Genomic DNA, 17289 nt, shown 5'->3' on the forward strand with positions numbered 1-17289 from the left:
GGCACAAAATGGGTCTTCGGAAACAAACTTGATGAAGATGGAATAGTTACAAGGAACAAGGCAAGATTGGTGGTTCAGGGATATAGTCAAGAAGAGGGCATAGATTATGATGAGACTTTTGCTCCAGTTGTAAGATCGGAAGCAATCAGACTTCTTATAACCTTTGGTGCTTACATGGAATTCACTCTCCATCAGATGGATGTCAAGAGTGTCTTCCTCAATGGCTATCTAAAGGAAGAAGTGTTTGTCAAAGAACCTCCTAGTTTTGAAAGCAAGGAATGGCCCGATCCTGTGTGCAAGCTTGACAAGGCACTTTATGGGCTCAAGTAGGCTCCAAGAGCATGGCATGAACGATTGTCTAAATTCTTTCTTTAGAATGGCTACAAGAGAGGCAATATTGACAATACTTTGTTCATGAACGAAAAAGGTAAAGATCTCTTAGTAGTTCATAGATATGTTGATGATATAATATTTGAAATGAGTATGATGGGTTAGCTTAATTTCATATTAGGCTTACAAATTCAAAAAATAAATAAATGGAACTTAGGCGTTTGTGCTAGATTTCAGGCAAACCCAAAGGAGACTCACTTGACTATTGTCAAGAGGATCTTGCGATAGCTAAAAGGCACCACTGATCTCTGCCTATGGTATCCAAAAGATAGTAATTTCAACTTAATGGGATATGTTGATGTTGATTATGCAGGTTTTCTTGTGGATAGAAAGAGTACTTCAGGTATGGCACACTTTTTGGTTCATGTCTTGTGTCTTGAGCCACCAAAAATCAAAACTCGGTGGCCTTGTCTACTGCTGAAGCTGAGTATGTGGTTGCTACCTCATGTTGTGCTCCATTGTTGTGGATCAAACATCAATTAATAGACTTTGGAATTGATGTAGGTTGTATCCCCATCTTTTGTGATAACACCAGTGCAATTAGTATGACCAAGAACCAGGTTCATCATAAAAGAACTAAGCACATAGATGTTAGACATCACTTTGTGAGGGACAACTATGAGAAAGGTTTAATTACTATGGAATCCTGTGCCATTTACAAGCAAATAGCTGATATCTTCACAAAAGCTCAAAGTAGAGATCACTTTGAAAGGAACGGGTTAGAATTAGGGATGATTAAGATCACCTAAAAGGAACCAGTTCTAACTCAATAATTGGTTAGATAATTTGTGAATTTTTTGAATAATTAGATTAGATTTTACTCAGTCTCATACTTTCACTAGTATACTCGTGTGCCATGTGCTAAAATGTCTCATTAATATCTAACGACATTATCTTTATTTTCTTGGAAAATTCAGACTTACAGAAGAGAATTCTCAGTGAAGAACTTGGTTCATCAAGATTACATGACATGTACTCTCCACTCCGCATATTTTGGAATCATTGTATGTGGATCATGATAAAAAAAAAAGAGTCCCATTTAATCCCTCAAGTTTAGTCATTACAAACGAACCAGTTTTACCTAAAAAAAGTCCCACACGCCATAATTGCCCAAATTCTTGTGAAGAGTCCACTGTCCATTCAAACGGACTTTCCCAGTTTGATTAGACTTATGAACTTCAAAAATCAACTGTTACTCACTTCAATCTCCCTTCTTAAATTGATTAGGCCTTAACCATTTCTTCACTTCTAATTTTGTAGCTGCCAAAAATTCTCTCTATTTTCTCCCATCCCTTCTACACACACATCTCCTCTACACACATCAATGGCAAACCCATTTGAAAACCCTTCTTCACCAGCCAAAGAATTACCACCTACACCTTCTACCACACCTTCAACATTTCTACCACTAAGAAAGGAAGGTTTAAGATGCTTGCTCGTAACATAGTCGCTGGTAGTGAACAAATCAAGAAAATAAATAAGCAATTGAAAGCAAGCCTAGCAGAAGAACCCCAAAAATTAGAAGAATCTTTTAAGTCTGCTACTGAGGGGGAATCTGAAATGGAACATGTAACCTCTGGTCTAAATATTGCTTCTGGTGTCATTTTTGAAGTGGCTAAAAATTTGGAGAACATATTTGTTCTGGTTGGTAGTATTGCTGGGCTAGAGACTATTGAGTCTGATAAAATTGGTGGTAAAAATAAAAAGGAAAAAGAAAAAAAGAGTGAGGGTGTTCAAGGAGATGTAAGGGGAAAGGAAAAAGAAGGAGTGGTTGAATCTTCACCTACTCCTATTGGGTTGAGTGAGGAAATAGGGGCAATGGTGTTATGGTGTGAGGAAGCTGTTGAGAAGGAAGAAAGTCGGAGAGAATAAGGAGGTAGTGGATCTGGTGGTGCAAGAGCAACTAAGGAGCTAGTAAGGCTGAGGAAGAGGTTCCATGAACCAGTTCCATCTGTGAAGGAACCCCTCGAAGAGTTATTGAAAAGGATGTCTGATAACTACAATCCAAATAAGAAGAAAAGTTCAGGAGTTAAAATCCCTAGAACCGCTAGCGCACACAAGAAGAGAAAGGTTTCCTCTTCTATCCCTTTAGAAACTTCTCCTATAAGAGGAAGAGCTACACTGAGTCAGAAGAAGCATAGTGACATTGAAATTGAAAGAGCCTTAGAAAAGAGTAAAAGAAGAGTTGCTGCAAAGGGAAAGAATAAAGTGAGTAAAGCAGTTGAGGATATTCAGATTGAGGAGATGGACCTGGTCCTTCATGATGAAGACGAGGCAGAGGAGCTAGAGGTTGTGACTCTAAAAGCGAAGAAAAGAAAGACATCCAAAAAGAAGTCTCCATCAAAGACTGTTGATAAAGAGCCTTCTGCCTTAGCAAAAAGAACCAGGTCTACCAGGAAATCTAGGAAAGTGCAAGTAGTGGAAGAAGAAGAAAGTGAAGAAGAAGAGAAAACTGATGAGGAACAAGACAAGATGTTGAAGTTTGGAAAAAAAAATTTTGAAGGGTAGACTCCTCAAGGACTTGAAGGAGGAAGGAATGTTGATGCTGCTGGAAAAGCTAGAACTTCAGGGATGGGAGGACATGGTCCTTCAGATGGAAGGAAGACTAGCCCGAGCAGAAATTGTGGAGTTTATGCATAACTATGAAATCAAGAATGGCAGAGTCACTAGTATAGTGAAAAGGGTGACTGTGAGCTTTGATGCCAAGGAACTGGGAGAAATTCTAGGCGTACCTGCTGAAGGGTACAATGACTACAAGAAGCTGAAATGGCCAAGCCTAGAAAACCACTTCCCTTGCCATTACAAGAAAACTTTCTGACAGTGACTTAGATCTAAAGCCCAAGGCTGTGTACAAAAGTGAGATAAAGCCTGCCCACAAGCTGCTTTTTGAATTTGTCATCAAGGTTGTTCTGCCCAGGCAGGAGAGAAGGTAAATCGCAACTTTCGTGGACCTGGTCCTTATGAAGTGCCTGGATAGTAGGAGCCAGATCCACTGGCTAGATTTTATCATCCAGCTCCTTGATAGGGTACTAACTAGCACTAAAACTCATGCCATAACCCTATCGGCTCATTCTTAGTGTTCTAACTCACTTCAAGGTTCCCTTGAAGAAATGGAATGTTAGCACAAGCAAAGATCACTTTGGGGACAACACCTTAACTGCATGAAGTCCATATTGCTCCCCAAGAACCTGGTTCATCAAAATAGGTGCCCGTGGATAGCAAAGTGAGAGCCTTGGTGCAGGAGAGTGGGGCTAAGGATGCTAAGATAGAGAGGCTGAAGAAGACGGTGGCAGAAATTGAGAGGGATGCTCTCAGAACTGAGCTTGCAAAGGAAAAGGAGAAGAATGTAGGCATTCTTCATGACATGTTGAAGCTGTTTTATGATAGGAACCAAGAACTTGGTCTTTCCCCATCTTAAACCCTTCATAGCCTAGTTAGAAAACCAGTGACCCATATGGGATATTTTTTTAGTCTTTTTTCTTATGATACAATACCTTTATTTCCTTTTATGCTCTGTGGACGACTCTTATCAATGTTAACCACTGTTTTTTGCTCTAATTGTTTGTTGATGCTTCTTAGATGGCTAATATCCTTAGATTGATAAGTGATTCTTCACTCCATGATAGCACTTGAAGTAGCCTAAATGGCCATGAGTAAGATCTGATAAAAACTGGTTATCTGACATAATTATGCAACTTTTCGATGATGCCAAAAGGGGGAAGATAAATTGTGCTTTTTACTTTGGATTGTGATGTTTATAACCTAATAAACCTGGTCCTTGATGATTTGTGACATTAAAATGAAAAGTGTTCTAACATTGTGTTGATGTTGAGCTGAGTTAAAACAGATTTCATAATTATGAAAAGCACAGAGTTAGCCATCATCATAAAAGGGGGAATTTGTTCACCCAAGTAAGTTTTGATGATGTACAAAAGAAACACATACATGAACAAGGTCCATACACAATATACATAGGGCACGGTTTGATTCAAGCACAAGGCATGCACGTGAAGAAGATAAGCAATAGTGGTTAAATCCAATATCTCCTAAATGTTGCATAATTAATATGGAGTACAACTCCTTACTTGAAGAGAACTCTATCCTAGATAAGGGAGGAGATAGAAGTTGAAGATAACTAGAACTCTTCCACCATGGAAGAGTATATCACTAGAACCCTAGTTAATCCTATTCTACTAACTCTATATATTTCAGGATGTTCTCATTTTATAGGTATGCACAAACTTTGAAGTTAAACGAGAGTTGAGAGCAAAATAGCAACCCATTTTCAAGCAATTCCTGTGTGATTCAAGTGTACGAACCTTAAGCTACATGAACCAATTCAGATTGAGGAGTGTTGACACCCAATTTTTCCCTATATATTTCTCAATATGTAAAATACCTTCAAAATAGCATATGTATGCATATATAAGTATGCCCAAGTGTTTCATTATTTTTCTATAATTTTTAAGGGGTTTAAATCAATTTATTTCCCTAATTTATCCATAAAACCCCAATAATAATTTCCAAAATTATAATTTTTTGTAGCTCATTTATTGAACTTTCACATTTATGCTAAGATATAGCTAAGGTAATTTTTGCATATTTTTACAAATCTATTTAGTATTTTTAAAGCTAAATTGCATATAATTGCAATATTAGACTCTTTTAAGATTTAACTGCGTTTATATTCATAAAATTAAGTCCTGTATTTTTAAATTGTTAATTATATATTATAAATAATTTTAGTGCTTTTGATTTGTTTTCAGAAATTGATTTATTATTTTTTATAAATTAAATAGGGAAAATGGCTATTTAAAATCTAGCCAGATTTGGCTTGCAATTTCAGCCTAAAATTGGGCCCAAATCAGACCTAATTTCCCAACCCAATTGCAACCCAAACCCTACCCCTAACCCAACTAAACCTACCCAAACCCGGATCCCCACCTAACCCCTTTAATCACAGTCGTTGATCATTTAGATCAACGACCACCACCTTCGCTTTCCTTTTTAATTCCAAACGACCCCTTACCCTACTTCATTATTCACCTACCGCCGCCCTTCAATACCCTTCTCTCTGAATTCTCTCTGAAACTCTCATGAACCCTAGCCGCCGCCATCTCACCCCACCCTAATACCTGCCTAATCTATGACCTTCCGTGGTCATTTGAGGCCTGTACCAGCCTTCCACGGCTCCTATGTGTTTGGTTCTATGGTTTCATGACCAGACCTCGAAGGAGTCTGGTCCAGTCCTTGCTCGACTGCTGTTCATGGCTTTTCTCCGGTCATCCCTAACCTTTCTCCGGCCAGCCATGACCGTTCGAGTCAGATCCTTAACTCTTCTGGTTAGATCGGTAACTTTCAAGGCCTTTCTCACATTTTCTGGGTTCTTCAAAACCCTAACCTTTAAGATCTTTTGATTTTCTTTCAGATCTACGTTAGATCTGTACTTGCTATGAGTGTTTTAAGTGTTCTCTTGAAAGTTTTCTTTCAAAACGACTTTTCGTCTTCTCCGATTAGGGTTTTCCTTTAAGTTTTTCTTTTCAAAGATCTCTGATTTTAACGTGTTTGTGATTTTGCTAAGTTTTGCTTATGTTGTTCTTCTATTTGTTTCAGCATGTTAAAACCCTAGTTCCTTTTGTGGTCTCATTCGAGTTCTAAAACTGTTTGTTAGATGTGTACTTGTTTGATTTATTTGTTTATCATCTTTTAAAATCGATTACTATTGAAAACCCTAGGTCTTCTTGGTCTAAAACAGTTTGTTTGAGTATGCACTTGATTCGACTAAAGTTCTTTGTTTCTGACTCTCTCTTCTTTACGTGTCTTATCTGATTCTGAGTTTTGCTATCTTTAAACTCGACTTTTGTTGAAACCCTAACTTTTTAAAAGGTTTCCTCACCTGTTACTGCGAGACCTGTACTTGTACTAACTCTCTTTGGCTACATGTGTGAGCCTTGACTATCTACTGAATCCTATGCTTATTTCTGATACTATCGTATGTTGTTTCTTTTGTCAATATGCTTAGCCTTGCATGACTTATGTTTTGTTCAATCTATTTATATACTGAAGTGTAGAAGCATGTCCCTTCCTTGATTGATCTCGATCTTGTGACTGATTTCAAAAGATTTTCTTATATGAGCCCTGATTTCACTCATCTGTTTAAAGTTAATTGATTCCTTTCCTTTGCTATGATATTTTACCTTGCTGAATCCTTTCCCAAAAATCAGCTTATTTTCGTACTTAGACTCGATGGTTTACTTCATGCTTTTACTGCCCTTTATATGGCAATGATCAATGTGTCCTCAAACTGATTTTCTTTCCTTAATTAAACATGCTACTACCCGTTAAACAGTAATTCCTTAATTAAAGAGAATCATTTGTGTTAATTGATTCTGACTTGTGATTATTTCCATGTTTGTGTTAAAACTTTACTAGTTACCTTATTTTCTACTCGTTTTCAAAACTATAAATACCCACCCCCTCTATTCTTTAAAAAGACGAACCACCTAAGTTCAGAACACACACATCACAAAAACTCTCTCTTTCCTCTATTGCTATTTGTGCTACTGCTTTTTCTACACGGCTGGAAGCCAAGGCTAGACTGTGGAAACTTATTTGCTTTTCCTTTTTGCATTTGCTTCTTACTGGTATGTCCTAATTAATCTTCAAGCATCAAAAACAACATGTTTCATTAGCTGTTTCCTTCACTCTTGCCTGCTTCTACGTATATTTATGCAATCAAGTTTCATCACTAAGCATGTTGTAATCTGCTCCCTCCCCTTTCTGAATTAATGTGTTCCCTCATGTATGTACTTTGTCAGTCACTTGATTATGTGATTCACTGACTTATGAATTCCCAAACCCCATATTCCTCTATGTGTTTGTGTCCCCTGGCTGGTTTATGGGCATGCCAGCATCATCTATTGTTGTGCATGTCAAAACCTGACCCTTCCTAGGGACATATGCTTCATGCAATGTATTCCTAAACCCCTGACCCCTTTGTGTAACTGATGATCCTGTGTAGCTTAAGTTTCACTACTACTGCTTATAAATTACCCTTACCCCTTTCTATTCTCAAACCAGTTTTAAATAAAATCTCTGTTCTGCACTTCCACTATACTCTTAGAACTTAGGTTCTGCCCCTCTTATGTGAGCTTTGGGACCCTTGAGCTCCCTCTGAACATGGACAAATAAGGGTTGGCCTCTTCCACACTGCACTCATTCTCTATCTAGTTATGCAACCTGGGTGTAAGCACTGCTCGGGGTCCCTTGAGACCCTTAGGGAACTTTGACACACCCAGGTCAGAGAAAGGCTCTGAAATAAGTGGCATTTGAGGTGTTTTGTTCCATAACTCAGAGAGGAAGTCAGAATCGGGCTTCTTTTGGTTGTAATTTCTTATTTTGCACTTCTCTTGTAATTCAGCAACTGGCCCGTAATAATTTGTAAACAAATATTAGGGTTGGCTAGTAAAAAGGGATGGGTAATTATGCATGGTTCGCTGTCAGGGGGGTAGATAACATGCCTATAGGGTCTGCTGCTTCAAATTATGCATGTTTTACACTTAGATATCCTGCCTGTAGGATCTATTTAATAAAATTCTGCATGTTTTACACTTAGATATCCTACCTGTATGATCTATTTAATAAAGTTCTGCATATTTTACACTTAGACATCCTACCTATAGGATCTATTTCAAATTCTGCATATTTTTTTTACTCTATATGTAGATATCCTGTCTATAGGATCTGCTTTCAAATTCTTAATTCCACACTTAAAGATCATGCCAATAAGGCTTAATGGTTACAATCATACCTCATGTCCATAAGTTAAAATCAGGTTCTAAACTAGCAGTCATGACCATAGGGTTAAATATCATATATAGAAATCATGCCTATAGAAATCTCATTGTGATCAAATAAACCCTGTCTACTCCATTCCATTAGATACCATGCCTATAGGACTAAATCAGCTTTAATATTAGATACCATGTTTGTAGGAATTAAAATCAGCAACGAAGTCTATAACCTGAAACCATTTTAGTTTAAAATCAGTTTGACTCGTACTGTTTGAATCAGTTTAAACAACTTACTCCTGTCATTAATACGGTTTAGAAAGCATGCCTATAGGATCCAACTTGTCCGTTTAAAGAACTATCACTGCTTTTTGAATCAGTAATAGATATCATGCTCATAGGATACCATCAATACACACTTAGGCAAGCCTTAAGTAATAATGATAAAATTGAATCCGTCTTTGTTTAATTAGCAACTGCTACAACCAGCAGGCAGGCCTGATTCGGACTTCTTATCTGAGTTATATAATAAATTGGTCTGCTTCAACAACTAAAACTCCCCCGTCTTAGTACTTCAAATTCTGGCCCTAAATGCGTTTTAAGTCATGCTACTTATATGCTTTACTTGAGGAGGTATATCTGAGCCTCTTATTTGTTTTACATGTCTCCCCTGATATGCAGTCCTATGTGTTTTGAATGTCGCCTTAGTCTTTTACCTTTAAAACCCAAGAGTCAGCCTAAAATCCTCCCTCTTATAGGAATAGTAGTCCTAAATCCTCCGGGACTGATAGGATTGGGACGGGTAATAGCATGCAATAGAGGTCGAGCGAACCCGCGCTTTAATACCTTAACAGGGTGGGAAGGGTAGATATGGATATGATGACCGGTGTGCTAATACCACGTGTAGCCCCTCTTTTGAGGAGTGATTACCGGGTATTGCATTGATGTGATCCATATTACAAATAAACCTAGGACCCCCCTTTTATTCGTTAGCATGCTTAGTTATAGCTCTTTCAAAACTTTGCTTTATCATTTCCAAATGCTTGTGTATTTAAATCCCCTCTTATTTGAGCCTTGTTTGTTTACGTGTTAGCTGCACAAATTCACAAAGAACTATCTGGCCGGGAACCACACTAGTGGATCCTGAGGGGTGCCTAACACCTTCCCCTTGGGATAATTTCAAGCCCTTACCCTATCTCTGGTTATCAAACATAGTTGTAGTTGAACCCCATAGGTGCCCTAACGCACCTTAAAATCGTTAGGTGGCGACTCTTCAAAATTGCAAACCCCTTTCCCAAAAGGAAAGAGTTGTCCCAACCGAATGTCATAAACCCGATTTCGCGAGGAAAAGGGGGCGCGACAGCATGGCGACTCTGCTGGGGATTTTTAGGCTTTTACCATTTCAGATTATTCTTGTGAATTTGTACCTCTCCCTATGTGCAATTATCTGTTTAATTCCTTTAAGCATTTAATTTCTTCTTTAGAAGCAAAACTGACATATCTTCCTTGTTTTCTTTTCTTTATTGCTTTAAATTACGAAAGTGTTGTATTTATCACTTTCTTAATGTGCAAATACATGTCAACATGCTTTTAATTATTGCATAATCATGCTCAACATCATACTCCACTCGTGCCAAAACAAATACTATAGCAACGCTTATAATGAGTGGTTGCGCTCTTCCTATATCATTACCCCCTAAATTCGGAAAGGCATATTTGCGGTAAAACTAGTCGATCAGCGGTGCAGTCGACAGTTCCGAGCCTTCCCCCTTGAGTTGTCCGCTCAAGGGTACCAGTCTAAAACCCCATAGAAACCTTACTCTGTTTAAATTGTGCATGCATCATGGTCAAACCTAGCCGGATCAGTTATGTTGTCCACATAATGATCCTTTAAGATAGCCTTGTCCAAAGTCCACTGGGTTTCCCTAAACCCAAACGGACATCATCACGTTCTGTGCATTTATTTGGAGAACTAAATGCTTCATGCTAATTGTTGATGTTAAATAGTCGAGTCTGGTGGGGGTAAGGGCCTAACCTTGTTTGCCTTGCAGAAATATGAGGCACGAAGTCCCCAGATTCGGCATGGTCACCAACATCCACCCAAGATTGCTAAGCTGGTGGAAAGATTTACACTCTAGTGACCAAAATCTCGTCAGAAAATATCTGGGAAATCTACCATCCCTCCTGGAGATCCAACCTAATAACATGATCATAGAAGCTGCCACATTGTTTTGGGATTGTGAAAGGGCCGTGTTCCGCTTTGGGGGCATTGAAATGACACCTTTGCTGGAGGAGATAGGAGGACTGGCCGGTCTAGTGTGGGAAACTCCGGGTTTGCTAATGCCTGAGAATCGCAAAGGCAGGGGCTTCCTTAAAATGATGGGTTTGAAGAAGAATCCAGAATTAACATGCCTGAAGGAATCATACATCCCTTTTGACTACCTGTATGAAAGGTACGGTCACAGCAAATCTTACCGTACCTACTCTGGCGAGTTTGCCATCACATCCTTGGGACACGTCCATCGCAGGGTTTTCGTCTTCATATTTTGCTTCCTGGGTCTGATTGTATTTCCGATGAAGAAAGGTAGAATTCATACTAGGCTGGCTATGGTAACCAAAACCCTAATGGAGGGGATTGGTGGGCAGGCATTCAGCATTGTACCCATGATTATTGCAGACATATACCGAGCCTTAGAGAAGTGTCAACGAGGAGCGAAACACTTCGAAGGCTGCAATCTGCTACTTCAACTTTGGCTCATAGAGCATCTCCAAAAGGGCGAATATCGACAAGAAATTCAGCGTAGGGACTGGGATGATCACATCGCTTTCCACCATCCAAAGCGAATGAATTACATCCCCGACATGTTCGCCCAGCCCGAAGATGCTAAAGGTTGGGTGGAGCTATTTGATAATCTGATCGAGCAACAAGTTGAGTGGATGTTCGAATGGTTTCCGACAGAGGAGTTCATCGTCCGATCTAGAGACGCACCTTTCCTGATACTAATTGGCCTAAGAGGCACCTACCCTTACGTCCCGCTGCGAGTTATGAGGCAAGCTGGTAGGAAGCAGGTCATACCCAGGGTTGACAAGATGAGCCACTTTCGAGCCGACTTCTAAGGCGATGATAGCCCCTACAAGTGCCAAGCCCAACACATGTGGCATAGCAAGATCGTAATGGGAAAAGACACCATAGAGTCAGACAGATACCACGCCAATTGCACTCCTTTCTATTCAGGTTGGTTGGAAGACAATCATGATGGTTTGGGCTAGTCAGGGTTTGTTCGAGGCCACAGGATCATAGACGAAAAAGCCAAAGCACAAGTCACGTACAACCAGTTGCGCAAAAGGATCCGCGAGTGCGAAAGTGAACATCGCGAAATACAAGAATCCTACCAAAAGCTTATCGAGGAATGAAGAGATATGGCTACCAACGCCAAAAAAAGACTAGGATACCTGGAGTGAGGCATAGTAGAGCTGGAGAGAAAGTTTCTCAAAAGGGTTGAAGACTGTCAAGAGGTTAAAGGGGCTAAAGGTGGATATCTAGCCAGAGCATACCTGTTGCTGGGACTTCGCGAGTTGGGGAAGCTATTCGAAGGAGCCAAGGATGCCGAATCTGGGGAAGGTCCTTCTGGGACCAAGTAGATAGGAATTTATCTTCTTTGCTTAAAATGTAAGAAGGCCAATGGCCATTAGTAACTTTTATTTTCTTGTTCATTTAGTATCGATTTGGGATTCGTCTTATCTTTATCAATGAAATGAGGCATTTAGCATTCTAAGTTCTCCAAATCAATTTGTCGCTTGCCTTACCTCGGGCACAACGAGGTTCCCAAATTAGGTCACGATTTACATTCCTGCACTACGTGTTTAAGTATTGCAGCACTTTTTATGATCCTCACTAACTTGTTTACCTTTTTGTTTTATTTTTATTATTCCCCTCCCCAAAGGTTAATTCGTGCACCCTGGCAACATCATCTTATTCCACAAGATCCAAGTGCCCTCCACCCACTCCTCCTCTAAGTCCTGTTAAGAACAAGAACAAAGGCAAAATGGAAGATTTGAACGTCAGAAAGGAGAACACAACAGCAGAGGTCATTGATGGCCATGGTATTCGGGTTCCCAATAAAAATGTGTCACAACTTGAGCAAAAGCTATTGAAGGTTCAAGAAGAACCTGATCAGGTTTGGAATCTGGCCAACCTATCCTTCTCCCTCAGCACCCCAGACACCAACTTTCCCAACGTTCAAAATCCCACACCTCCGCAAAAGCAACCAAATCATCCCACTGTTCCAACAAAGAACCAACGCAACACTTGCCACACTCCAAGCAACAATCCATTACTCATCCCTGAACCACAAAATCCCGCAAATGACCATTTCCACACCCACACACCCGGCCACCACAACAATCCCATCTACGTAGAGACCATGCCACTTTCCACCCAACCTATATCTTGCACACCCGAGTCTGATGAAAAGGATGTACTCATCAAAAACTTGGCTGAAGAGCTTAAGAAATTAACCAGTCGAATCCAAGGCGTGGAAGGAAGTAAAGGGATTGAAGGGTTGAACTATGAAGATCTCTGCATACAACCAAATGTCAAACTACCAGAGGGGTACAAACCTCCCAAGTTCGAGATGTTTGACGGTACAGGTAAAGGGTCCATCTGAGAACATACTGCGACAAGCTGGTCGGAGTATGAAAAGACGAAGGATCCGCATGAAGCTATTCATGAGGAGTCTGAAAGGAGATGCACTATCTTGGTACATCAGCCTAGATCCTAAGAAATGGCTGAGCTGGGTAGGTATGGCATCTTATTTCATGGACAGGTTCAGGTTTAACACAGAGAACGCGCCAGACGTGTTTTATATCCAGAATCTAAAGAAGAAGCCCACAGAGACATTTCACGAGTATGCTACTCGCTGGAGGTCTGAAGCGGCTAAGGTCAGACCCGCCTTGGAAGAAGAACAAATGAACAAATTCTCCAATCGGGCTCAAGACCCGCAATACTATGAACGGTTGATAGTGATTGAGAATCATAAGTTTTCTGACATCATCAAGCTGGGGGAACGAGTTGAAGAAGGTATCAAAAGTGGTATGGTTACAAACTTCGAGGCCTTGCAAGCTACAAATAAGGCCTTACAATCTGGTGGTATGTCTAAGAAAAGGGACATAGGGGCCGTGATGGTTGCACAAAGGACCAAGTCCCCTCTCAAATACCAAACCTACCCAATACCTCCACTCACATGTCAGTCAGTCCCAAATTGCCAAGCACCCTCCTACCAAGCTCCACCATCAACTTATCAGTCACCCCCACCTCCTACATATCAGCCTACCTCGCCCAGATACTCCCAGCCCGCTCATGTCTACCAAACTTACAATACCCAACCATCTTATCACTAATCACCCCCCGCATGCCAAAATTTCCCTAGCCCTCGACCAAATTTTGATCGGAAACCTCCAAAGTAATACACAGCCATCGTTGAACCCATTGATCAGCTATATGAGCGACTCAAGGCCGCCGGTTATGTCACCCCCATCCCTGCTACAACCCCTAAGAATCCTTCCCAGTGGGTTAACCCAAACAAATCTTGTGCATACCACTCCGGCATGAAGGGACACACCATCGATGAATGTCGCTCTTTAAAAGACAAGATACAGTCCATGATTTATAACAAGGTCATTATAGCAAAGGAAGCCGCGCCGAACGTCCGCAACAACCCTCTACCAAACCACAAAGGCGAGGGTACTCACATGATTCAAGTAGAGGATGATTGGGATCCCGAGGGATCCATCGGGTTGATTGCGGAAAGCGATGATCCAAAAAAGCCAGCAGTTACTCTCAACCCCATCATAGTCCAGATCCAACCATCCGAGGTCACTGAGGTGATTTGTCTATCCCTCTTGAGTTTGAAGCAGCGCCATCAACAAAAGCACCAGCACCATTTGAGGTTACGGTTTTACCACCCAAAGAACATGTCCCATTCGAAGTAAAGGTGGCCGCACCAATTCCAGTGGCTATGACCACCATGCCGTCATTCCATACAAAAGCTATACCTTGGGATTATACAGCCGAGGCTAGGAGGAAAGGCAAAGTCAGGTTCGAAGAGACTGTTGCAGCGCAGGGTATGACAAGAACTGGAAGAGTCTATACCCCGGAACACTTAGATGAGTCAAGCAAGCAGGCTTTCAACCGGCCACTCATCATTGAAACAGGTCCAGAAGACCTTTGGAGGAAGATACAGTCCAAGGAGCATTTGGTCATCGACCAGCTAAACAATATTACCAGCACAGATATCCATCCTCTCATTGCTGCAGAATTCCAAGACACACAAAAATGCTCTATTGAAGGTGCTAAGTGAAGCATACGTATCACTGGCGGGGAAATGGCCAATATGGTGGGACAAGTATTAGAAAGCCATAAAATCACCTTCTATGAGGACGGGCTGCCGCCTGAAGGGTTGGGTCACAACAAAGCCTTGCATATCACCGTGCAATACGAAGACTACTTCATCACTAGGAACCTGATCGATCGGCGTTCCAGCCTTAATATATGTTCGTTGATAACACTCAAGAAGCTGGGTAAAGGACTGCATGAGATAAAAGAAGGAGCAATCAATGTGAAAGCTTTTGACGGGTCCTAGAGGTCCACCATCAGTGAGATTAGCCTGTGTTTGCAGATGGCGCCAACCTGGTTCGAGGTTGACTTTCAAGTGATAGATGTGCCAGCATCCTACAACCTGCTGCTAGGGAGACCCTGCATTCATGATGCGGGGGCTGTAGCTTCAACGCTGCATCAGGCCGTAAAATTTGAAAGGAATCACCAGGAAGTGATCATTCACGGTGACGGCAGCAATCCTATATACAGTCGCTAGACCATTCCGGCGATAGGGGAAGAAGAAATCTAGGTGGAGAGACTTACCACCACATCGAGCGGGTTAATGCTGTTGACAAAGGGATGGGTAATTATGTATCGTTAGCTGTCAGGAGGGTAGATAACATGCCTATAGGGTCTGCTGCTTCAAATTTTGCATGTTTTACACTTAGATATCCTGCCTGTAGGATCTATTTAATAAAATTTTGCATGTTTTACATTTAGATATCCTGCCTGTAGGATTTATTTAATAAAGTTCTGCATGTTTTACACTTAGATATCCTGCCTATAGGATCTATTTCAAATTTTGCATATTTTTTTACTCTACATCTAGATATCCTGTCTATAGGATCTTCTTTCAAATTCTGCATATTTTAATTCCACACTTAGAGATCATGCCAATAGGGCTTAATGAATACAATCATACCTCAAGTCCATAAGTTAAAATCAGGTTCTAAACTAGCTGTCATGACTATAGGGTTAAATATCAATATAGAAGTCATGCCTATAGAAATCTCATTGTGATCAAATAAACCCTGTCTACTCCACTTCATTAGATACCATGCCTATAGGACTAAATCAGCTTTAATATTAGATACCATGTTTGTAGGAATTAAAATCAGCAACGAAGTCTATAACCTGAAACCATTTTAGTTTAAAATCAGTTTGACTCGTACTGTTTGAATCAGTTTAAACAACTTACTCCTGTCATTAATACGGTTTAGAAAGCATGCCTATAGGATCCAACTTGTCCGTTTAAAGAACTATCACTGCTTTTTGAATCAGTAATAGATATCATGCTCATAGGATACCATCAATACACACTTAGGCAAGCCTTAAGTAATAATGATAAAATTGAATCCGTCTTTGTTTAATTAGCAACTGCTACAACCAGCAGGCAGGCCTGATTCGGACTTCTTATCTGAGTTATATAATAAATTGGTCTGCTTCAACAACTAAAACTCCCCCGTCTTAGTACTTCAAATTCTGGCCCTAAATGCGTTTTAAGTCATGCTACTTATATGCTTTACTTGAGGAGGTATATCTGAGTCTCTTATTTGTTTTACATGACTCCCCTGGTATGCACTCCTATGTGTTTTGAATGTCGCCTTAGTCTTTTACCAATAAAACCCAAGAGTCTGCCTAAAATCCTCCCTCTTAAAGGAATAGTAGTCCTAAATCCTCCGGGACTGACAGGATTGGGACGGGTAATAGCATGCAATAGAGGTCGAGACCAATCCGCGCTTTAATACCTTAACAGGGTGGGAAGGGTAGATATGGATATGATGACCGGTGTGCTAATACCACGTGTAGCCCCTCTTTTGAGGAGTGATTACCGGGTATTGCATTGATGTGATCCATATTGCAAATAAACCTAGGACCCCCCCTTTGATCCTTCAGCATGTTCATTTATAACTATTTCAAAACTTTGCTTTATTTTATCCTTTTTTTCAAACATCTGTGTATTTAAAATCCCCTCTTATTTGAGCCCTATTTTCTTATTTGTTAATTGAAAATTCACAAAGAACAATCTGGCCGGGAACCACACTGGTGGATCCTGAGGGGTTCCTAACACCTTCCCCCTGGGATAATTTCAAGCCCTTACCCTATCTCTGGTTATCAAAAAGTGGTTGTAGTTGAACCCTATAGGTGCCCTAACGCACCTTAAAATCGTTAGATGGCGACTCTTCAAAATTGCAAACCCCTTTAACATAAGGAAAGAGTTGTCCCAACTGAATGTCACAAACCCGATTTCGCGAGGAAAAGGGGGCGCGACAGCATGGCGACTCTGCTGGGGATTTTTAGGCTTTTACCATTGCAGATTATTCTTGTGAATTTGTACCTCTCTCTATGTGCAATTATTTGTTTAATTCCTTTAAGCATTTAATTTCTTCTTTAAAAGACGAAACTGACATATCTTCCCTTGTTTTCTTTCCTTCACTACTTTAAATTATGAAACTGTTGTATTTATCGCTTTCTTAATGTTCAAATACATGCCAACATGCTTTTTGCATAATCATGCTCAACATCATACTCCACTCGTGCCAAAACAAATACTGTAGCAACGCTTATAATGAGTGGTTGCGCTATTCCTATATCATTACCCCCTAAATTCGAAAAGGCATATTTGCGGTAAAACTAGTCGATCAGTGGTGCAGACGACAGTTCCGAGCCTTCCCCCTTAAGTTGTCCGCTCAAGGGTACCAGTCTAAAACCCCATAGAAACCTTACTCTGTT

The sequence above is a fragment of the Nicotiana attenuata genome, chromosome 5 (genome assembly GCF_001879085.1).
Source record: "Nicotiana attenuata strain UT chromosome 5, NIATTr2, whole genome shotgun sequence".
Taxonomy (NCBI): Eukaryota; Viridiplantae; Streptophyta; class Magnoliopsida; order Solanales; family Solanaceae; genus Nicotiana; species Nicotiana attenuata.